Below are 24,403 nucleotides of genomic sequence, written 5' to 3' on the forward strand. Positions count from 1 at the left end.
TTTTATTATTTAATTACAAACTTATTTTATTTACAGAAGACAACTACATATTTAGTGGAACTTAGTTGACATTAACTATTTATTCATGAAGTACAAAATGTCAAAAATTATGGCAAATATTTTTTCCCCTTAGATAAAAAAAAATTAATATTTGCTATAATTTTCCTATTCAATTTTGAAATGACTGGAAAACAGGTATAAATAACATTGACGTTAAATTTTATTTTACAAGCAGGATATTTGACACTAAATTGCTAGGAATGAATCACATAAACATTCACATTTCAAAATGTGATGCAACTTATAATTAAATTGGTGCTGCAAAACAATAGTTGGTTGGTGGAAAAAAGTAGCTGAAGTTGGTGGGTCAGTCATCTGTTCATCAAAGACACATGGTCATCACAATAATAATGGTTTTGAAGGTAGGGAAATAACTACAGATATATAATAGTATCTAAAGAAAGTAAAAGAGGTGAAGATGATGTAATACATAGTTTATAAACAGATTTACTGCAGTTCTAACTGAATTACAGAAAAGCATTCCCATGTATCATATATGTAAAGAAAATGCCTAGTTATGCCTGATGCATAGTGTACATTTCTAATTTCTACTGTTAAAATACTTTACTTAGGAAGCACATTATGCTACTATAAAATAGGAAAGCACACAATAATTTATATGCATAAGGAAAACTTTTACTGATGGTAAAAACATGTCACAAAATACCTTAGGATCAAATGCTTCTCCTATACCAACCAAAAACTTAAAAGGAGACTATTTAGAAACTATAGCAAGTTATTACAGTAAACGATATCAAATTAAACTGGCCTTAATAAAATCAGCCATATTTGGCAAGGTCTATCCATCATTTATACGCTTGACCAAACTTGATTTTTCCCTAGGGTATATTATCTCACCGACATAATTTATTAATTAAATCCAACGTTAGGCCTTCACTACACTTTACTATACTGTATTTTAAATCTAATCCAAATATCTACTTTAATTAAACAGTTTTAACGTTTACGTACGTAATACTAATACTAACACTATTTACTTCTACTACTACTACTACAAGTATTACTACACGTAATAGTAATATCATTTTAGGTACTGATAATTCCTCTATCTGTTTTATCCCGAGATTTCAGTCCTACTTAGCAGTAATAGTAACAAAAATTATCTTAGTTTTTTTATATTTTCATGTGCTTTTTTTACTTAATTAAAAGAAACGACATTTTCATTTAATCCACAATGCTTGGTTCGTTACTTATCTTCACCTCTCCAAAAAAGTAAGTTTTATGTAAAACATTAAAAATAAATGTTGAAAGACCTATTTTACGGCCATAATTCCATATAATTTCAATAAAGATGGCGTTGTTCTATAATAATAGCTTTAATATTTTAGTTAATAAGATCTTAACCCGAGTAAAAATGTATTTTGCTCTATAAGCTTCACCGTTTATTTTTCGATACGCAAACGGGATAGAGTACAAGTTTTATTTATAAAGCAGTTAGGCCTCACTTGGTTTTCTTTGCACAGTGTGGTCTCTTTATATAAAAAATGAAATATTGACTTATTGGAAGGGGTCCAGGATGGAAGAGACATTGGTTAATATTTCTCAAGTATACTATTTTTCTTTTGAGAAAAGTAAGGTGAGATTTGATTCTATTGAAGTTTAAAAGATTATTCACGCCATTTCCAAGGATTAATGGGATAAAATATAATGAATGATCTGTGTTGTATTTTAAAGATAGAAAAAGAAAACAACACAAATTTAACATTCGGAAAAGACAGGCTAGGATTCAGTGAGACTAGAAACTGGGTTTCAATATCCGTGGTGAACAGAACATAGGTAGCATTTTGTGTAGGTAAGTGTTTAATAACAAGCAACAACAGTTATTGCAAAAAAATAAAAATCACGCTCTTCAAATTATAACCTTGATGCTTTACAAGAGCAGCAATAAATCTCTATCATTTGGTCAGATAAGAATAGCTCAAGGAATGTCAATGATACTGTTGACTGCATGCCTTCTGTCTCGCATCATTTCAAAATCAGGGACGGATAGCACAAATATCTCTTCAGTAGCGTTACGCGAAATAACAACAAAGAAGTATATTTTCACACTGGATTTGTTTGTTATTTCACATTCAACACATTTTCTTTTATCCGAGAGAGCAGTATTAATTACAGTATTTTCATGTAACTCGTGAAAGTAAAATCCAAGTTCATTAGAATTATATATTATCTCTTTCTTTCAAAAATTGATAACTTACAGTATGTATAAATATGCATATAGTTAGTGTAAGATTAATGCTCTTTAGCCTGTATATTAAAATTGTTGATAAGTTCACCTATGTTTTTTTGATAAATGTTTAGCTCATGTTTCTCCACCTTTCATATTTAGGGTTTGGTTTGTTTTTGAATTTCGCGCAAAGATACACGAGGACTATCTGCGCCAGCTGTTTCTAATTTAGCAGTGTAAGGGTAGAGGGAAGACAGCTAGTCATCACTACCCACCGCCAACTACTGGGTTACTCTTTTACCAATGAATAGTGGGATTGACCGTCACATTATAACGCCCCCACGGCTGAAAGGGCGAGCATGTTTGGTGTAACGAGGATACGAACCTGCGGCCCTCGGATTACGAGTCGAGCGCCTTAACCATCTGGTAATGCCAAGTTCGAGAACATGTTCGAGTTAATAATTAAATCGTCTTATAATAAAGTAGAGAAGATGTTTCTAGGCAGCTATAACTCATTCAACACCTGTTTCAACCAGAATATAATTAATGACTAATTCAATATATAATCGCATAATTTATAACTGGGTCCGGCATGGCCAAGCGCGTAAGGCGTGCGACTCGTAATCCGAGGGTCGCGGGTTCGTGCCCGCGTCGCACCAAACATGCTCGCTCTCCCAGCCGTGGGGGCGTTATAAAGTGACGGTCAATCCCACTATTCGTTGGTAAAAGAGTAGCCCATGAGTCATAAAAAAGGATGTTTAACGCTAATTAATTAAAATATTTATTATTGATTTGTTTATAATTAAATCGTCATAAAAAAGGACAATTGACACAACTTCATTAAATCATTTATAGTTAATTCATTTTATCAATTTTAAGTAATTCGTCATAAAAATATAAATATAATATAATATAAAGTGAATATTAATTTATGATATGGGTAATAATTACAATATTTATATAATTTTGTAGTATGAATATTAAATTTGAAAAACAAAGTGAAACCATTTAGCGAGAAAAAAAATCAAATCGATTATCTCAGATTTTGTTAACTTTTAATAGTCATTCAAATTCATTAAAAGCTAGATCGCCACATAATTAAATTGCTTCATTTAAGAAGATTTTTTACAGAGCGATGCAGCTTTAACAACTATATAAATGGTATCTGTTTAAGTAAAAAATAAACAAATAATATACACAATACAAAAGGAGAGGAGTAAAATTCCTTCTGTTTAAACATATTTTCTCAAAGCTACAGAAGGATCTCTGTTGGAGTTCACAAGGTCTGTCTGGTCATAATGCTCTAATTTTGAAGTGTGATGGATTAGAAGAAGACAGTTAGTGTGATGGATTAGAAGAAGACTCAAGAGATAACTGCGAACAACTGTTTTTATGTTTAAAGCGATAAGCTAGAAGGAAAACAGGTAGTCGAAGCCACCAGCAGTTATTTCTTGTATAACCGATTTGACTGTCGCTTCTATAATGAACACACAACCTCAAAATGCAGCGCATATTATTTTGTGATAATGTATCGCAAAACATGAGCCTTCTGAGCAATACTACAGGCATGTTAACCAGTAGGCAACGTCCGTTCTGTTTTAAGTTGTGTTCAACAATATACTACATATACTTACACAGTATCTGAAGCGAAGTTGTCAGTTTAGTGTCTTCACATGACAAATTCTTATGACAAACCATTTGAACGAATTTCAATGGAATTTAATACAGAAGTCAAGTAGAATCCAAAGCTTAAGCTCAAATGAATAGCTATCCAGAGAAACGTTTCGAGTGTGCCAACTACTTCAGTAAGTATTATGTAAAGCCGTGTTAGTTCAGTTGAAGTTTATATATATATTAATAAATGCATGTAGTTCACAAAAAACAAAATTAAAAATAACGTGATGACCTTTCGCAGAACAGCTGCGCCAATCTAATAAAAGTAAAGAGAGAGGTATGTTTTACAATGTACCTACAAATCCACTATGCACAGCGAGTTTCTTTCTTTCTGTAACAGTAACCATTGGAAAATGACATGGTTATTTTGTGCTCTTTGTTTTAAATTCAAGAATGTAAGCTATTCTTATACAGAGGTTGAACACATTATATAAAAACAAATTTGGAGCCTTGTCATATCATTAGAGTCTATGTTGCTACGTTCAATCATACTGTCTCACGGTTATTCATCTTGACAACAGCTTTTCAGCGTAATTTCCATTGCAAAAGGCTTCGTTGTAGTTTATCATGTGAGAAGCACGCCATACTCCATCTAATTTACGAGAATGACAGTTTTCCAGCGTTCATTTCAACAGTTCGATCACGCAGAAATAAATAGGTGATGACTGGAGCAGTATGTTTTTGTATGAAACATTATGAAAATCCGTTTCGTTCTCCAATTGCTTGAGGTATGGAACAGTACATTGATGGAAAGCAGCTTTTTTGAACGTGACTTATGTAGCATTTTTTTTTCTTGATTATGTTGCATGTTGTTGTTTGAGACACGTAGAAAGCTTTTGGTACTGAATTTTGAGCTCATAGATTCTCACCTGTTACTTTGCTTACCATGGCTGCGTTACGACTTTTTACAGATCTTTTTCTGAATGGTTCAACTTCACCAAGTTGATCCACGTTTCTTTGAATGGGTCTTTATGATATGAATGCTATTCACCATACCCAAAAGCAATACATTTCCAGTGGCATCACATTACTTACCAATTACTATCCAACTTTCAAATGTAGTTCTGATACATGTCGTTCTAACGCAACTTTATATCAATTGTAGTTGCCAGGTGACTAATTAATTTACATATTCAAAGTAGTTTTAATATGATGTATTCTGTATATGTTATTTTAAAACTTAAATGCTCATATATACATATCACAAAAGCCCATGTTTTTATTTATTGAATTTTTAATACAAATGAGTTCGATATTACAGAAGTAGTCAAACGTTAACGTACAATATTTCTGAGTTACAACATATTTCTCATTTAACAGAAACATTTTTTCAAGCAAATTCTGAAACACTTTTCTTTGCTGTACTAGTAGAATAAATAAAACATAAAGAATAGATGTATTTATTAAAAGATTTAGTATTTCAATATTCAAATCTTATTTTTTTTAATAAGTATATCTTTACCGACATTTTTAACATAAACACCACAGTGTTCACGATAAAATATAAATAAAATTAATTTTATTTAATCAACCTATTGCACCTCGCTAGTACAGCGGTAAGTCTACGGATTTACAACGCTAAAATTAGGGGGTTGGATTCCCCTCGGTGGGCTCAGCAGATAACCCGATGTGGCTATGCTATAAAAAAACACACTTAATCAACGTATTGCAATGAGGAAAATGAACAATGTGTAAATTATGCTCACAAAACCATATATTTATTTGTATACATATAGCCAAATTCTTATATACTTAGAAGTTGTAAAATGCTTGATCTAAATCTCAACACCTTTAACAACACAATATCAAATACAAACACTTGTGATAAATTTAAAACAGCCTCTTGGCTAGATTACAGTTAAATGTTCAGCGATAATGTTTTAATTCCATACGTTTGTAATGATATACTTTAAAACTATACTTTCAGCTGAAATTAAAAGTTATACACAATAATAATGCTAAATATGTATGTTTCATTTATAGGGGTCTTCCATGAAGAAAGAAAACAAGAACTCACTTGGAGACTCTGTACTGACTCAGATTTACTGGTTCCGCATAACTGGATCTAAGGGCCTTTCTAAAATTAATGAAAAATGCCGGTTAGATATTAAAACTTACACTGAAAATGCAGCAAAGTGAAGGAGCACGTTAATTAATAAACTAGTAAAAGGGCACAAGTTTCAAAGAATTATCAGCTTTCTTTAGCAGGGGTAAGATACTCTACTAATATTTTATAATGCTGTATTGGTGTATTCCTGATGGAAATAGAAAGCTTCCGAAATGTTATGCCTTTTTAAACCATTGTTTTAGGTAGTGTGTTCGTTTAATTATTTAATGTTTTAACTCAATTACTCTTGGATTTTAATAATGCATGTGTTAGTTACAGTAAAGTCACTGGTATCCTGAGGCATAACTTCGTATAGAATGTCAAAGAGTGTTGTCATATATCAAACTAAGGAGATGGTGTGTGCTTGTGCGCTTCTTTGAAAATTAGCATTACATCGGTGAGTTTAAAATTAGGTAAGTAAATAATAGTAATACATTCATACTTACCTGACATCATTAAAAACCAAAGGTCAAGTTCTGGTTAAAAAAACACACCATTACTCATACCTTATGCATGTTGTCAAAAACATGTTCAACTAATATGCACAACTAAAAAAAATAAAGGATCTATTAAACCATGTACAAACGGAGAGTATGACCAATAACAACTGACAAACACTATATATTCTACGAGTTTTGGGACTGATGACATGGTGTTAACGTATATTTTTTAAACAAACGTATGTAATGCTTAGAATTTAAAATCAACCCAAAATGAAAACTCATTGTTAAAGTATACGGGGAGAAACAAAAAGCAAATTGTTTCTTTCTTGGTTGTCTACACAAGTTTCAAATTAATCTTCTATTGTACGCATTATGAAAATACGTTGTTATAAAGATAAAATACCACACACACACAAAATATATTTTGGGAAGTTATACAGGGTAGCCCGTAAGTCCCTACCCATCCATATGTTATTATGTTATATTCAATTACGCATGTATTATAAATTTGTTTCTTTTTTTCAGAGAAATATGGCCGATGTAAGCCCATTTACACTTGAATAGCGAATTGTGACAAGTACGTGGGTACATGAGGGCAAGAATACTGGTGACAGCTCACAGATACACTGGATACATAAGATATATGGATGGGTAGGGACTTACGGGCCACCCTGTATATAGGTACATTATCTAAAATAACATTGTTCAGTTGAGAAACCAGTAAAATACTTTTATTTAGAATGTAACCTGGATATTACATTTTTGAATATTATTTTTTACGACTATCTTACAATATAACATAGGAAATTCTGGTTTTATTTATTTTGCCATTGAAGACCTTTTTGCTAAGGCCTCTTTTTGTTTGGAATGTGTTTGGTTAATTAAAAAAACAACACTACTGTTCGCTGGTATTTTATTTAGAATGCAACCTGGACGTAAGAGCATTCATTCACAGAATTAAAGTATTTGCATGTGTATTAAGCAAACCAAGATGGACCCATACGTTATATTGTGCAACAGAAGGTTAATATAAGGATAAGAAGTTAAATTCTTTTTGCTTAATGAACTGAAAAAGTTTACATATGTAAAATTATGAAATAAATATTTTACAAAAAATGTTACGATGTCAGTGAAGTTTAATTTATGATGTACAAAGTAGTAATTCTCGCAAGTAACTTGATTGTTACGATATCAAGCAACTTGAATTTATGATGTAAACAATTATTTGTTTTTGCGAGCTAACTTGATATGTAGCGTAAATAATGTCATTTATAAACATTCATCATATAAAGAGTCATAACAGTTCTTTTGGTTTGTAATTTTACCGTGATGTTCTGGTTAATTCGTTTTAGAGAAGAAATAAAAAAAAAACAACTAATGATTAATTTTATTTACTGATTAGCTATTGATTAGTTTTCTTAATAACATAAGAAAAGTAATTCTTTCTGCACAACGTAATCTTCATTTAAAAATAATTTGTCGTTAAAAAGTTTCGTTGTCATATAAATTCTTGATTGAGGACCTCAAACAGAAATTCAGTTTAAAGTTTTGAATAAATACTTCTTGAATGACAATATGACCGTCGTTATTCATCAAATAACTTATAATATATTTATTTTCTTTTTTTCTCTTCCATAGTTCTGGCTGTTTCAAAAATAAGATCAAAGTACGCAAAGGAAATTAAAATATTTGTCACGTAAACACTTTTTCTTTTTTTTTTCAGACGAACCTCGGCTAGTGCTGACTATCGGGAGATTAGTGTCCTACCTTAAAATTACAAACAAAATTTCTATCAAATTTTCAGCCCAGCTAGAACAGTTGTTTGTCCTTCATGCGCTTGATTGTTCCTTCTATAATGTTAGCAAGCAGACTGTTGAGTACTACACACAAGACAAACTTACAATAGCCTTGTTTGTGTTAAATGTCAGTCGTTTTCTCCGAGTCTATAGATTATTAAAATGTTTCGACAATAAGAACGGACATTCTTAATGTCGTGACAACAGAAATCAAAAGCTTTGATATCTCTGAAATAGACTCCGCATCGCTCACAGAGATCCCGGATTGATGTTCCCAACACGCAATCAGCTGAAAGTTGTCGTGATTGAGAAGTCGAAATAGAGTTTGCATTCTGGTTCGATTCTTGTTCCGACACCTCCCTGCTGGTCCTGACAGGTGGCGCTACCATTCGATGGTTGGATAAAACTACCAACGTACACACCACGATTCCGAAAAAGCGTGGTAACGTAACGTCGAACATTGTGGCTTTTGCTGGAAATGGATTCTGGAAGGTATAAAAATATAGATTTATATGAACTTCAAGGTTTAAGTTGCAATATTACTTGGCTTTACAATATATTAGTTTAACAATCTGCATAATTGCAGAAGGTATAGAGATTATTGCGCAACAATTATTATATGTTTATTTTTTACGTTTTTTTTCGCATATTCGCGCAAATCTACACAAGGGTCGTATACGCTACTGAACAACACCCACAGTTAACTCTTATTAGCCGAAATGTAATTTTTTGCAACAACCTTTAACCCTCCTCTCTCTTTTAAGGTAGTGTTTTAACTCATTATTGATTTTTAATAAATAAATGGAAAGTCTTCAGGATATTAACTTTACAAAGTACCTAAAATATTGCGAATACTGAAGTGGAATATAAATTAAAAGAGAGAATTTCTTTTATAAAAACTTGTTATAGTACAGAAAATAAACGAACAACAAGTAGTTAAGGATATACATTTCAAAATCATTTATCTGATTGCAATAATACTGGACTTCGTAACGACTGCTCAAGAGTGAGATAAACAATAAACAACTTTCAATTTTTTCGGCTTTCAGTTTGTATTTGATACCTAATTTAAATAAACTTTTAATAAAGCATTTACGCGTTTGGGAAGATAAAATAAAAAAAGAACTGGTTTTAAATATTATTTTAATATAAATTACATATTTTGTAGTAAAGAAGAATATTTTTAAAACAGGTACGACGTTCGAGCACTGCCACAATCATTCTCAAGTAAAGAAGTTTTAACGGTAGTGAAGGTTTTAGTATTTAAATACGAGGTTTCTTAAGCAACTATCTCAGCATTTATAAATACATTTCAAATATATATATATATATATATATACAAACGCCCAGGTTCAAATAAAATAAATAAACAATATTCACTGTTTAAACCACCGTCTCTCTTTATTTCAGGTATTCTCAGATGTTCTTTAACTACTTTAGGTAAAATATTAATTTCATACTAATGAGAAACAACGAAAGTTACCGACACATGAACTGGTGTATTCGTACCATAACGTTTATTAGTTGGTTGCTTTTTACACATAGTATAAATAAAAAGTACATAGTTTTTAATGTTGTAGTTTTGTGTCATGCACAAAAAACAAACTAACTTTTTACTAAAGGGCTAGTAAGCTTACTGGGCGTATTTACTTTTATCAATTGTAATCAAGACTTAACCCTGTGATAAAAGATTCAAAACTCCCCGATAAACAGGTAAACAGATATCTTGGAGAAATCAAACTTACATAATGTGACTAAATTTTACTTTTTATTTTTGAGCTCAGTGGCTAAACAAAATCTAAAATCTTCAGTACATATAATGTTTTACACATAAGTCGATTATAAAAACAAAACATTAAACAGTTGATCAACGTTTTCTTCAGTTGCCAAAAAATTCGACGCTGAATTCTTTCAAACTCATTAGATACAATTTACGTTAAAGACATGAACGTTTCAAATTAATAAATGTGATAAAGTACGTTTAGAGTAAATCTTTATCAAAAATTATATCTGTTGTGTTAGAATACTAAATGTAATAGCTTTTTAATAAGTGGACTGCTGGTGAAAGTATCGTTTTGTATCGCTCTAAAAATGACTCAGCGGTAAGATGAGGACCTAAAACACTAAATTTTGGTGTTTGATCCCAGTGGTGGGCACAGGACAGATAATATATCGCGAAATACGCACTTAACAGAAGTCAAATGTCTGTAATACGTACACGAAAAAAATTGAACAGTCGGTATGCAATATGAAAAGAAAACAGTATTCATGAAATATGAAAGGTTAACTTTTTAGGATTGACAAAATCCCAAGTACTAAAACAACATCCCCCGCTGATACAGCGGTAAGTCTACGGATTTACAACTCTAAAATCAGGGGTTCGATTCCCCTAAATGGGCTCAGCAGATAGCCCGATGTGGCTATGCTATAAGAAATCACACACTCATGACCATTGGATTGTAAAATCGAAGCAAAATTCAAATATACACGTTTATAATAAATTACTTCTTTAACTTACCATTTAACTGTGAAAAGCGGTATTTGGAGTATTATGTTTGGTCTTAAAGCACACAACAGAATAATATACTTCCTACAGTTGAACGAGACAGAATATTCTGATAAGAACAATATTTTCGATTAATGATTAAAACGCAATATAGTTATTTACTTGTCAGTGCGTTCTATGCTTAGATGTTGTTTATATCTTATAGAGAACTTAGATATCATTCGTCGTTGCTTTAACATATACTCATTAAACTTTGAGCCTCTATTTGCCCTCTAGCGGTTTGTTTTTGTGGCTGGGGTCAATTACAACACTTAAAACTCCTCTTTACCCGGAAGTAAGGAACAGTTTTCACTGCAGTTTATAACTTATGAAAAATTGCTACTTTCTTGAACTTAAACGACAGCTATATCTTGTGAGATGTAAATTTTCTGTTTATGGTTATGATTCCAAATGAAGAAAATCCCTAACTAAGTCACACCTACATTAACATTTTTCAACAATGTAACTGACTGATGTGAAGCCAGTAATTAAGTTTTCAAAACATTGAATCAGTGTGGGACTGTTGATTTATTTAATATAAGTTCAGAAAATATATGTTTTGATAGAGATTTTCCGAAAAGCTAAAAGAAAATTTCCATCTTACTGATTTGTTTGGAAAGGAATAGGAAACACTTTATTTGACAGTCAAGTTAACCCTTGGATCAACTTGTTCGAGTAAGAATAAAAAACACTATTTAACAGTCAAGTTAACCCTTGCACCAACTTGTTCGTGTAAGAATAAGAAACACTATGTAACATTGAAGTTAATCCTTACACCAACTTATTCGAGTAAGAATAAGAAACACTATAAGTTAATCAAGTAACCCTTGCACCAAATCATTCGTGTAAGAATAAAAAACACTATATAACAGTCAAGTTAACTCTTACACCAACTTATTCGAAAAAGAATAAAAATACTTTATTTCGCAGTCAAGTAACTGTCTCGTCAACCCCTGTGAAATGAACACATTATATATAGCAGAACATGTGAGCTATTATTGATCCTCGTGTTTTTATTTTTATACTGAATTTACGATGTATTTAATGATGGTAACACACGGGGCTCTATTTTTCTGTTTTCTCGTCATCTAAAAAAGTAGTGCTCTTTTTATATTGGCCCTATGGGTGGCTCAACGGTATATCTGAGGGCTTATGACGCTACAGTCGGATGTCGATACTTACGTTGGGCAAAGCAGAGATGGTCCATTTTGTAGCTTTGTGCTTAATATAAAAAAAGCAAACAAACTTTTATATTAATTTCATAACTGTTATATCTACCATCAAGAAACTGTTGACCATAAACTGACTGTTACAATAATTGCTCAACTTTTGTCGACTGCGTTATGATAAGATAACGTTTGTTTGTTGAATTTTGAACAAAGCTAAAGGGGGGTGCTTACGGTAGCCGTTCCTAATTGAAGTGATAGACTATAGGGAAGGCAGCTAATCAACACCATCCCCTACTAATTATAGGGCTATTCTATTCCAACGAAACGTCGGTTTGATTATTCCATCACGATGGCCCAATAGCTGAAAGGCGAACATGTTCAGAAATGGGATTCGAACACGCGACCCTCAGATAGTGAATGCAGTTCTCCAACGACGCTGCCCTAGGAAATACCATTCTGTTGTTGAATCTAAAAAAAATGTTATAACATATAGCGTATGATACTCTTTTTAAAGCTGCCCCTCCCAGTGGCACAGCGGTATGTTTGAGGACTAATGCTGCTAGAAAATGGGTTTCAATACCCGTGGTGGGCAGAGCGCAGACAGCCCTTTGTGTAGCTTTGTGCTTAATAACAAAGCAACAGCAACTCTAAAGCTGAATAAAGTTTTTTATTTAGAAATATAATAGTAAAACTCTTCGTCTTAAGTATGCAGAACAGCGTTCATTAAACTTTCGAGACAATTAGTCGTTTTGTTCCTACAACCATAACATTTTTTCTCTCAACTATTTTATTTCTGATACTTTTGAAACTGTTATTTAGGGAATTACTACCGAGATTTATCTGTTTTCAACTACCGCATAAATGATATAAATTTAATGAATTATTCAAAATAAACAGTAATCTTCAATATTCACTTAAATGTGCAATGACATAACCTCAAATGTCACGTGATTATGTAACACGTGAAACTGGACCAGTTAGTGCACTGAAGAAGCCCATAGTAACAGAACTGGTTGTTGGAACATAATACCATACCCAGATTTACTACATTTGTATCTAATCTCGAGATCAACGTTGTATGGTCTTCTGAAAAAACGGACTTTGGACAAAATTAAGATGAAACACAAGACTATGCAGTTGAGTATCCATAAGTAAACACAACATGAGTTAGTCATGGGGTGCAAGGAGAAAAAGGACACTCATGCAGAAAAAAAAACGAAACACACACATACACACTTAACACACGTGGCACCAAGAATATTTTTTGTTTTACATAAAATTATTACTATTTTTTTTTACGTTGTTTCAACTATATATATATATTTTTGTCAAGACAGTATTTTGTACCGGTCATTTACTTGAAATGAAGTATTTATATAAATTACTATTCATTTTAGAATTATATTTTATCTTCCAAACCTTTATGACCTGGCATGGCCAGGTGGTTAAGGCACTCGACTCGTAATCCGAGGGTTGTGGGTTCGAATCCCCGTGACACCAAACATGCTCACCCCTTCAGCTGTGAGGGCGTTATAATGTTACGGTCAATCAACTATTCGTTGGTAAAAGAGTAGCCCAAGAGTTGGCGGTGGGTGGTGATAACTAGCTCCCTTCCCTCTAGTCTTACACTGCTAAATTATGGACGGCTAGCGCAGATAGCCCTCGTGTAGCTTTGCGCAAAATTAAAAAAAAAAGGCTTTCGGCTCGTAATCTGAGGGTTGCGGGCTCGAATCCCCGTCGTCGCTGAAAGTCTTTGAGGACATTGTCACTCTTTAAAATTTAGTATAATTAAAGTCTAGTTTATATTTGTTAAACTTGTGTGTGTTTCAAGTAAAATGTCATGATAAATTGTAAATGTTTACGTCTATAAACTGTTATCTAAGCCACGATATTCCAACCAGTGGTTCCCGCGCACTTTGACATAGTTTTATGCATTTAATATATATTTAGTAAAAACACATATTTTTTTGTACTGAACCTATTTATTAGGTTTATATTGGCATCTGATGCTTACTATGTAGCTCAGCTTTCTTTAAGTTCTGATTTAAAAAAGGGTGAGGTACATGATTATTGAAAAATGGTTTTGATACTCTGAAGCATGTTTGTGTTTTCCTTACAGCAAAGCCACATCCTCTCAGTCCACCTTGAAGCATGAATGAAATGTGAAAAACAAGAGGAAATCATCAATAGCCGCAGCACTTGAAATTCATTTCGGCAGAATTAAAGTAAATTAATCTGTGAGACTCTTCTCTTTTTCAACCCCACCCCCCTATTATTATCTTTAGTTTTGTTCGCCAGCAAACCAAGCGTGGGACTCTTATACCCGCTTCGATTTTATTAATCGTCAGGATCTCTGAAATTATTTTAGGCAGGATCAAAGTAAACTAGTTCACGAGACTTTAAGCAGGGTCAAATACATCAATCAAAAGGGTTTGACATCCTGAGTTCAAAACTGTAATTGTAACTCAAATCGGTCAAGAGATGATAAAGCTTTGAGCTTTGTTTTGTTTGTTTTGGAATTTCGCACAAAGCTACTCGATGGCTATCTGTGCTAGCCGTCCCTAATTTAGCAGTGTAAGACTAGAGGGAAGGCAGCTAGTCATCACCACCCACCGCCAACTCTTGGGCTACTCTTTTACCAACGAATAGTGGGATAGACCGTCACATTATAATGCCCCCACGGCTGGGAGGGCGAGCATATTTGGCGCGACTCGGGCGCGAACCCGCGACCCTCAGATTACGAAGCGCACGCCTTAACTCGGTAGGCCATGCCAGGCCAGCTTTGAGCTAAAAGTTTGTATTTTAAGGAGAAAAATTCAGAGACATTTTACAAGCCGCTATGCCGCGGCTAAAAAGATGAATACAGTACTGTGCAAAAGAGTTAGGACAAGAAAATATTTCAGTGCCATTACAGAATGTAAATTTCAACACTATGGAAATGCTTTACTGATCATGTTCACAACTGAATGAACCAGGGTGAGAATATTTATTAATTTTTTAGAATTCCCGTACACTTGTACTAAGGGTATGTCATAAGGGTTTTGTTTGAATGAACAAACTGATCCAATTAAGGGTTTTGAATAGCTGTCATGATCTGGCCCGGCATGGCCTAGCGCGTAAGGCGTGCGACTCGTAATCCGAGGGTCGCGGGTTCGCGCCCGCGTCGCGCTAAACATGCTCGCCCTCCCAGCCGTGGGTGTGTATAATGTGACGGTCAATCCCACTATTCGTTGGTAAAAGAGTGGCCCAAGAGTTGGTGGTGGGTGGTGATGACTAGCTGCCTTCCCTCTAGTCTTACACTGCTAAATTAGGGACGGCTAGCACAGATAGCCCTCGAGTAGCTTTGTGCGAAATTCCCAAACAAAAAGCTGTCATGATACCCCATGCTGCGTCTTAACTACATAGAAAGAAGCTTGCAAAGAGCTGGCACATTGTGCCGGTATATGGTAGAAGAAATTAATGTAACAGCAATCCACAAATAAACTTTGAGAAAAAACAATGATTAACACAATACATGAAGTTTTATTGAACTGCCACGACCCAAAAGGTGTAGAGAATTGTCAGTGGAGCAGAAAGTTCGCAAAAAAGATTTACATAATGCTGTTTGAACTCGCCGATAAGTTGCTGCAAGTTTGAAATGCTTCATAAACACTGTCAAGTACATCATGGATCGTGAGAATGAGATAGGCATATTTGAAAATAGGAAAGAAAGAAGCAGAACACCTAAACGCTATGATACTAATATTAAGTATCTTTGTTTACTCAGTCTGCAAGATAGAAAGAAAGCTGCCATTGATCTCAAGCATGAGATAACCAACCATGCACCAAATGACAGAAAAATGTCCATATCTGCAGTGTTAAGAAGACTCAACGAAAACGAAAAATTTGGTCGTGTAGCAGTTAAAAACATTTACTTCGATCTCTAAATATTCTCAAGACAGTGAAGTTTGTTAAATTTTGTTGTTGACAGTGAAACTGGACTGTTGACGATTGAAAAATGATGTTATTTATAGACGAATGAGTCCAAGTTTGAAATATTTGGTTCAAAACGTGGGTTGTAACATCCGACGGAAGAAAAGTGGAAGATACTTACCTCATTGCATAGCATCTATCAAAAAACTAGAGAGGAGGCGGTGTGATGATGTGGGGTGTCTTTCTGTTGAGTTCGCAGGAGATATTTGCAAAATAGATGGAATAATGGGCCAGTGTAAGTACCATTAGATACTGATCCATCATAGTATAAACAGCTATTTGTGTATTATTGGTAAAGGATTCTACTACCAAGAAGATAATGACCCCAAACACTTATCCAATCTATACAGAAATTATTTAGCTAAGAAAGAAGTTGCTGAAGTCATTCAAATGAAGCAACGACTCCACAGAACCCCGATCTCAACCCAATTGAACATGTCTGGGATTTGATAGATAAAAAACTTGACAAAGTTGTCAAAAGTTACTTCCAAAAAAACTTTATGGGAGTTTATTAGAGACATTTGGAGTAAAATCCCAATGAATAATCTGATTATATATGTTACAACTATATGTCCAAAGGGGAAAAGGTTATACGTGTGTGTTTCCAGCCAGTATCAACGAATAAAGGCTTTATAAGACGTTTTTAACCTATCCCGTTAAGTTTTGACCTTCCAGTTAACTTAGATTACAAATCAACGATAGATTTTGTTTGTGGTTTCGAGTTTGCTTCGGCAAACTGTTAATAGTGCTAATAGTTCAGTACATTAATTTATTGAGAGCTAGCGAAAATTTTAAAATAATTAATTTATTGGATTAAACTTTGCAGAAATGTTATGCATGGTAATATTTCAAACTTAAAAAAGCCAGGTTTATAGCATTGAGCGCTAGTATTACATATGACATTTTGGATACACGGACTTTGAAACCAATTATGCAGTTTACCGGATAGAGTGGTAAACACTTTGGCTTCGACATCACCTGGTCACGTGGCTGAGAAGAAGACTCAAACTATGAATGTGTTTAAAATTAACAACAACAACAAAAACGATCGCACGCCTCGCTTTTTCATCATTGTTTAAAACAATATTCTCAAGCAAAGAAATAAAATTATGTTTAACAGCCACTGATAACTGAAAGTTGAATAGAAACCAATCACAATATCATGAGGTGGGTTGTTCTCAGTTGAATGGAAACCAATTACAACATTATTATAATGTGAAATCAATGGTCCATTCCATTTATTCTTTCAAACTGGCTATATTTCTCACAAGAAAATTATTGTTTATTATCACTTATTAATGAAAAAATAATAGTCTAGTTAATTGGAACATTTGTGTGTGTTCTTACTAATTAATATATTTTAGTAGGTTTTAGGGCCCGGCATGGCTAGATAGTTAAGGTGTTTAGTTTGTATTCTCATAATCGCGGGTTTGAATACTCATTCCATCAAACATGCTCGCTCTTTCAGCCGTAGAAGCGTTATAATGTGCAGTTCAATCTCACTATTCGTTGGTAAGGAGCAGTCTAAGTGTTGTTGGTGGGTGGCGATGACTAGCTGCTCTCCCTCTGGTATTTTGCTTTTAAATTAGGGATGGCTAGCGCAGATAGCTCTCACGTAGCTTTGCAAGAAATTCAAATTAAACTAACAGATTATACAAAGTTGGCTTTGTTTGTTTTAGAATTTCGAGCAAAATTACACATAGGTTGTCTGTTCATAAGTGATAGACTAGAGGGAAGGCGCCGACAGCACTTATTGGTAACTTTTGGGCTACTCACGTAGCCGTCGTCCTTAAAACATACCCATTACTATAACATATGGAATTCAGGTAAGGAGCTGATCTGATTTCGTCCCTCTTTCTTATGCAAATAACCGTTGATGTTTTCGAGGTATTAAGGAAAGTTGCTAAGCCTTTGTCGTCTTAAACTTCCACTTTATTATCTGGCCCGGCATGGCCAAGCGTGTTAAGGCGTTTGACTCGTAATCCAAGGGCCGTGGGTTCGAATTCCGGCCGCACCAAACACGCCTACCTTTTCAGCCGTGGGGGCGTTATAATGTTACGATCAATCCCACTATTCGTTGGTAAAAGAGTAGCCCAAGAGTTGGCGGTGGGTGGTGATGATTAGCTGCCTTCCCTCTAGTCTTACACTGCTAAATTAGGGACGGCTAGCGCAGATAGCCCTCGAGTAGCTTTGCGCGAAATTCAAAACAACAAAACAAACAATCAATACTTCAGCGTTTACGTAAGTGTATATAGTCTCCACAATACAAGCAGAAAGATTATGGAGTAAATCTTTAAATCTACGGTTTACAGTAGATTAGATCATTGTTTCCTAAGAATATTCCGATTGAGGACCAACTAGTTTCACTCCCTAATTTCATGGATCCATTTGTACAACATTAACTTCTCAAGGTGCTTTAATATTACTTCGTAAACAATATACTTCAGTAATTGTATTTTCTCTCCCGAAAGGGGGCCTATAGCCGCCTGGATGGGTCACCTATTTTAACCACTCGCACCACTGTACAGTAGTATGTTGTCTGTTAGTTAGTCAACAGACACTAAAACGATGTCACGTAAGAAACACTAAACGTAGCAGTTTATACTGTCGTGATGTCAGTAAGACGTGCGCGTGCAATGAGTCTTGAAAAGAGTTATGTACCTTTTAGGATACATGGTATATGAACTTTAAGGCAAGAAATAAGGATATTTGTTGCTCTTCATTTTTTATTTATTTGCTCTTGAAACAGAACCTTATCCAGGATCCTGCCGACGCACATCTGGTAAAGGAAACATTTTTTATTCAACCATCTTGCAGTTAAACTGAATTCTCCCTTGGATCAAAAACTGGGAAACATCGGACTAGATAGCTGCAAAACATGAGAGAAAACTAATTTTATCTTACTACAACGAACACACTAATTGTGGTGTTTTAAAATCCTGGAAAGATTACACGATATTTTTGGATATCTAATACATGTTTTCTGAAACTCGAAAAAATATAAGAGCCTCTGGCTTTTCCGTGTCATTTCTAGGAACTGTGTGATTTCAGTTAACGTAAGTGCATGCCCTTGTAAGTATGGCACAGTTATCGCGTTTCAGAAAACGTGGATGTAAATATTTCACGTTTTCCTAATTATATTTATAATTATAATTATATTGATTTCAGATATTGCATTTCTTAATTTAAAGAATTAATTTGGTAAATAAAGTCTATATTGTTTGAAAACGTTACTGTTACTATCAGATGAGACCTAATGGCTAGCGTGCCTGGAGTGAGAATATGAGAACTCCTGGTTCGCGTCCGTTGCTGTAAAAATGCGCTTACACATTGAATTCGTGAGAACTATAACACCGACAATAAAATCCCATCCACTATACAGTCTTACAAGAGTAGCCTAAGAGTTGGTTGTGGGTGATGTTCATCAGGTGAGTTTCTACTGTCAATTAAAATCAAGGCCAGTTATGCGCAAATGGCCGTGAGTAACTTTACATGAATATTCTAAAACTAATAAATAAAATTTATTCAGCTGACTTCTATTTCTCAGCAACAACAGTCTGATAAACTAAGGGCCTAATTCTAGAAGTTGAATGCTCCATTTTTTCGTATTTTTTGTGTGTACGCTTGTTTGCTTGTCAAATGATTTTTAATATTAATTGCTGGCAATAAATACAACTCTCTATTATGAATTGTATCTTGCCTACTTGAAAAACCAAGTCTTTAAAGTAAGAGAACACATTTCATTACGTTTCTTGTTTTTAAATTTAATAATCAGTAAAGTTATTGACATTAACCAGAACTTACCTTCTTTCTCTGGATGTAGATGGACCATCAACGTTTTAGTTCATACTTTAGGAGAGTTAATTCTTTTCTGTAAAACCTATCAACAAGTTCGGCTTTTATATAAACTATAGGAAGTATCTGGTTTTTATGGTTCAAAATTAGTATAAATCAACCGAAATAGAAATATCTCTTGAGAACAACCAATCTTTCTGTGCCAAATCGAATGCAAGGGAGGAGTAAAATAACTTTTATATATTTCAACCAATAAGAAGACTGTACAAAGTTTAGCGCAGTCGCAGTTCTCATGGAGACAGTAGCTTAGTGACAATATATACATATACCTGACTTTTCTTATCAAGTGATTTAGGGTCACCTTAACTTTATGCCTGCTTGTATTTCTCATTTATGCACCCTCTCTGACAATAATATATATATATATATATGGGTGTGGGTGTGAAGGAAGTTGGACTCAAATAGAATAAGCAAACAATATTCGCTTTTTAATTACTGTTTCTATTTGTTCAGGTCATTATCAGTTTTTGCTTTAAGTGCTTTAGTTAGAATATTAACTTCGCGCTAAATAATATGTTTTTTTACACACGCAATGCGAATGCAAGAAACATAGTTTTTAATTTAGTAATTACATGTCACCCCACAGAGACAAATTTCCTTTTATCGAAGGGTTAACAAGCTCACTGCTCGTACTTTATGCTATTAACTGTTGGCAAATCTCAAAGTTTTGGTAATAAATTCAAAACTATTTAAAAAGTGAAGACATGATTTACTGTTTATGGACGTTAATCTGTAGCTTCCCAACATTGGAAGCATAAAACACGATGTAATAATTATTGTATATTGAGATAATTATTAATCAGTGATGTCGAGAAACCCACTTGTTGAGAAATTTATATGCAAAAACGGCTCGTTTGGGTTGAGAAAATATTTTACATAGAAGAGCGAACAACGTTTCGACCTTCTTCGGTCATCGTCAGGTTCACAAAGAAAGAGGTAACTGACCGGAAGCTGACCACATGTTTGAAAGGGGTTGTGTAACTGTGTGTCGAAATGTAGAGGGCGGTATTAGATGTTTGAATATATAATTTTATTTATTTATTATATTAATATAGGTATAAAGGCGTTCCTTTATATTGGTTTATTTTGGGTTCAAGTTGTTGTATAAGTAAGGCTTCTTTGATTTTGCGTTTGTTTATGTTTGTTTCTTTATTTAGTATTTCAGTGTTTTCTATGGTTATGTTGTGTTTATTTGACTTGCAGTGTTCGAAAACGTGTGAAGGTGACTTTTTATGTTCTTTGAATCTGGTTTCCATTTTTCTACTTGTTTCTCCAATATAGAAGTCGTGGCAGTTATCATATATTCAAACATCTAATACCGCCCTCTACATTTCGACACACAGTTACACAACCCCTTTCAAACATGTGGTCAGCTTCCGGTCAGTTACCTCTTTCTTTGTGAACCTGACGACGACCGAAGAAGGTCGAAACGTTGTTCGCTCTTCTATGTAAAATATTTTCTCAACCCAAACGAGCCGTTTTTGCATATAAATAAAAATGAGATAATTATTATTTTCTTGAGATATTTCTCACTTGAATCTAGAATAGTATATAACGCCACGTGAGAAAATTTGTCAAATCATTAATTTTTTTCTTGCTGCTAGAAGAGTAAAGGTCGAAGCTTTTATCGAGATAATTTCTTGTTTATTTTTAAGTCATTTCTTCCCATTTTTCTCGTTTTGACAGGTTGCGAGACAACAGGTCATTATTAGTGTTGCTTTTTCACACATCATTTATCGAAATTTAGAGTATCCTTTCGTTTATTTGGTTATTCTAAAGCGCATAGTTACATAAAAAGCTGTTCATGTTCTGCCCACTATGGATATCGGAAAATGAAGTAAATATCGTGTCGAAATATCGTTGTTAAACTATTGCAGTGAAACAAATATTGCGTCAAAATGCTGTTCTTCAACAGTTACAGTGGAATAAAAAACGTGTCAGTTATTACAGTGGAAAAAATCACTCCTCAACTGTTACAATGAAATAAAATTCATGTCAAGACATTATTTTTCAACTGTTACAGTGAAAATAACAATTATATTTAAAAGTCAATTTTCATCCTTTACAATGAAATAAAATTCATCTCAAGACATTATTTTTCAACTGCTACAGTGAAAATAACAATTATATTTAAAAGTCAATTTTCATCCTTTACAATGAAATAAAAAATCGTGTCAAAATATCACACTTCAACTGTTATAGTAGAATAAAAATTATGTCAAAAGATCACTTCAACTATTGTAGTGGTTTAAATTAATTATCACACTTCCCTACATTTTTATGCCAGTTAGACAAATGCTGACACATTATTCTATTCTTGTTAAGCAGAAACAGCAAACTGTTGTATCGACATTGAGGATCTACCATAAATAAAACTACCAGAAAATTTACTGCTTTTCCTTATTTTTATCGATTAATGTTTCTATCTATAGATCAATATATATGTAAAAACAGCTGGTTTGGGTTAAAAAAATTTTTATTCAGAGGAGCGAAAAAAGGTTCGACCTTCTTCGGTCATCGTCAGGTTCACAAAGAAAGAAAGAGTTAACTGACCGATAGCTGACCACATGTTTGAAGCCATACAAGGTCGAAACATTGTTCGCTCCTCTGGATAAAAATTTTCTCAACCCAAACCAGCCGTTTATACATATATATTTTTCTCTACAAGTGGGTTTTCTCGTCATCACTGATTATCTATAGATCATTATGAACGATGAAATCTGATACAACTTTCAAACGCAACATTTTCAGACTATGAAGCTTGAGAGTTAAGAAAGCCATGCTTACTGTTCGGTATAATAAAGTAAGAGAACAATGAGGTTCAATTTTTAGCTCTACTTAGAAACACATAATCAGAATGTTTATTGACAAATAGTTCTACCAGGAATTCGAATCCCCGTCACACCAAACATGCTCATCCTTTCATCCGTGGGGGAATTATAATGTTACGGTAAATCCCACTATTCGTTGGTAAAAGAGTAGCCCAAGAGTTGTTGGTGGGTGATGATGACTACCTGGCTTCCTTCTAGTCTTACACTGCTGAATTAGGGACGGCTAGCGCAGATAGCCGTCGTGTAGCTTTGCACGAAATTCAAACAAACAATCTACCAGGAAACGCCCAATCAGGAGTTGCAATGGTCACGTTAGTCACAAAGCATGGAATTTGAACTGTTATGGCCATCGTTATCAATAAATGTTTTCTGGGGGGAAAATGGGGCTGTATTGATCCCCCAAAGGTGTGCTTGCAGACCCATTATATAAAATGCTAACAACTAAGCCGTGCCTGTTCGCTGTACATTAGTAAGGAATAATCTAATTTATTGGTGGTGAATACGAAAACAACAAGCTGAATGAAGACAATGTTGATGTTTCCAACTTGAACAATACTTTACAAATAAACACGGTAAAGTTTTTGTTGTTGTAAAGAATGTATCACAGTACTTTTTGTTCGCATAAACTTTGTTTACGATTAATAGGCAAAACGTGGCCTTGTTATTAATGTGCTTGATTGTGTATTGGAAGGTTTAAGGTACGAGTTGATAGCATATTCTGTTATTCTATTGAGATTAACTGTCTGAGGAGCGAGTACTGCTGAATGGTTACTTTATTTCTGGTCAATAGTTTCAGACCAATAACGGTTACGTTTGTACCTAAGAGTGTTTGATCTAGCTGTTTAGCCGTGTTTTGTGTAACGTGAAAATTCTAAATAACAAGGAAGTTTGGTGTTTCTAATCAAACTGAAATGATTTTCAATATCAAAGCCACAACAAAGGGTTTTTATTTAAAAAAGAAGAACCACAATGTTTCTTTCTTTTTTTATGTAGTAAAACTTGTGAAGGAGGATGCGAATGTTAAAGTGAACAATAGAAACTCAAAGTTTTAATTTATAGAACCATAACGATACTATGCACGAACCAAACACCAGGGAAGTATCGAAATGAGATTTACTTTAATGACATTCTACTAATGTTCTTCAAATTGCGTTGTCTTTATGGTTTATTTTTATCTTATAAATACCGAAAAACACTGGTTTAAGTTTGTTTCTTTTATGACAAAGTTACACAGTAGGTTATCTGCGCTTTGCCCACCATGGGGCATTGAACTCTAGATTCCATAAACTTACTGCTGGCCCAATGGTGGATATTTTTAAAAGCTAATACACTTTAATTATTATTATGCAGCAATTTTTTGTACTTCACACGTGCTTTTATAGCGTTTAAATTATGCAGTTAGAAGTTATAAACACACAAAGCTGTTACCCATTCAACTGTTTAATTTTTTAGTTCAGTTATTAAATCGCGTTCGCAATAAGCGAGAAAACCCACAGGCAATTTAAAAAGACTGAAACTCTACCATGCACGTCCGACTGATTATTGCCCAGTATTTGCTAAGTTTGTTCCTGCTATTACGAGACAATAGGCTCTGCTATAGTTGAAACAGAAAATTATTAGCGGATGTTTACTTCCACAAGTAACCTGCTAAATACTAACAAATACGTAAATATTGTTGTTTACTTTTAAGAATTTTGTTTATTTCTTTTTTAATTTCGCGCAAAGCTACATGAGGACTATCTGCGCTAGCCGCCCCTAATTTA

The 24,403-nt window shown here is 33.9% G+C and overlaps 1 protein-coding gene and 2 long non-coding RNA genes across 5 annotated transcripts in view; 1 reads left to right on the forward strand and 2 right to left on the reverse strand.

Moving 5' to 3' along the window:
• Positions 1–1,320, reverse strand: part of LOC143227100 (uncharacterized) — a 24,513-nt gene extending 23,193 nt beyond the window's left edge. The window contains exon 1 of one of the 2 annotated variants that reach the window (XM_076458623.1): positions 1,190–1,320. The gene's annotated coding sequence lies outside the window, so the exon portion shown is untranslated. The other variant, XM_076458626.1, reaches the window with a different exon arrangement.
• Positions 305–6,061, forward strand: LOC143227171 (uncharacterized). The gene is made up of 2 exons (XR_013014919.1): positions 305–422; positions 5,906–6,061. It is a non-coding gene; the product is annotated as an uncharacterized LOC143227171 (long non-coding RNA).
• LOC143227155 (uncharacterized) lies at positions 5,139–19,916 on the reverse strand. 2 transcript variants are annotated; one of them, XR_013014911.1, is made up of 2 exons: positions 19,759–19,916; positions 5,139–8,753 (listed from the first exon to the last, which is right to left on the reverse strand). It is a non-coding gene; the product is annotated as an uncharacterized LOC143227155 (long non-coding RNA). The 2 variants fall into 2 exon arrangements; XR_013014912.1 differs by lacking the exon at positions 19,759–19,916 and adding an exon at positions 10,787–10,927 and having other exon boundaries at positions 8,616–8,753.
• Between the last annotated feature and the right edge of the window lie 4,487 nt (positions 19,917–24,403).

The sequence above is a fragment of the Tachypleus tridentatus genome, chromosome 1, assembly GCF_004210375.1.
Source record: "Tachypleus tridentatus isolate NWPU-2018 chromosome 1, ASM421037v1, whole genome shotgun sequence".
NCBI classification, from domain to species: Eukaryota; Metazoa; Arthropoda; class Merostomata; order Xiphosura; family Limulidae; genus Tachypleus; species Tachypleus tridentatus.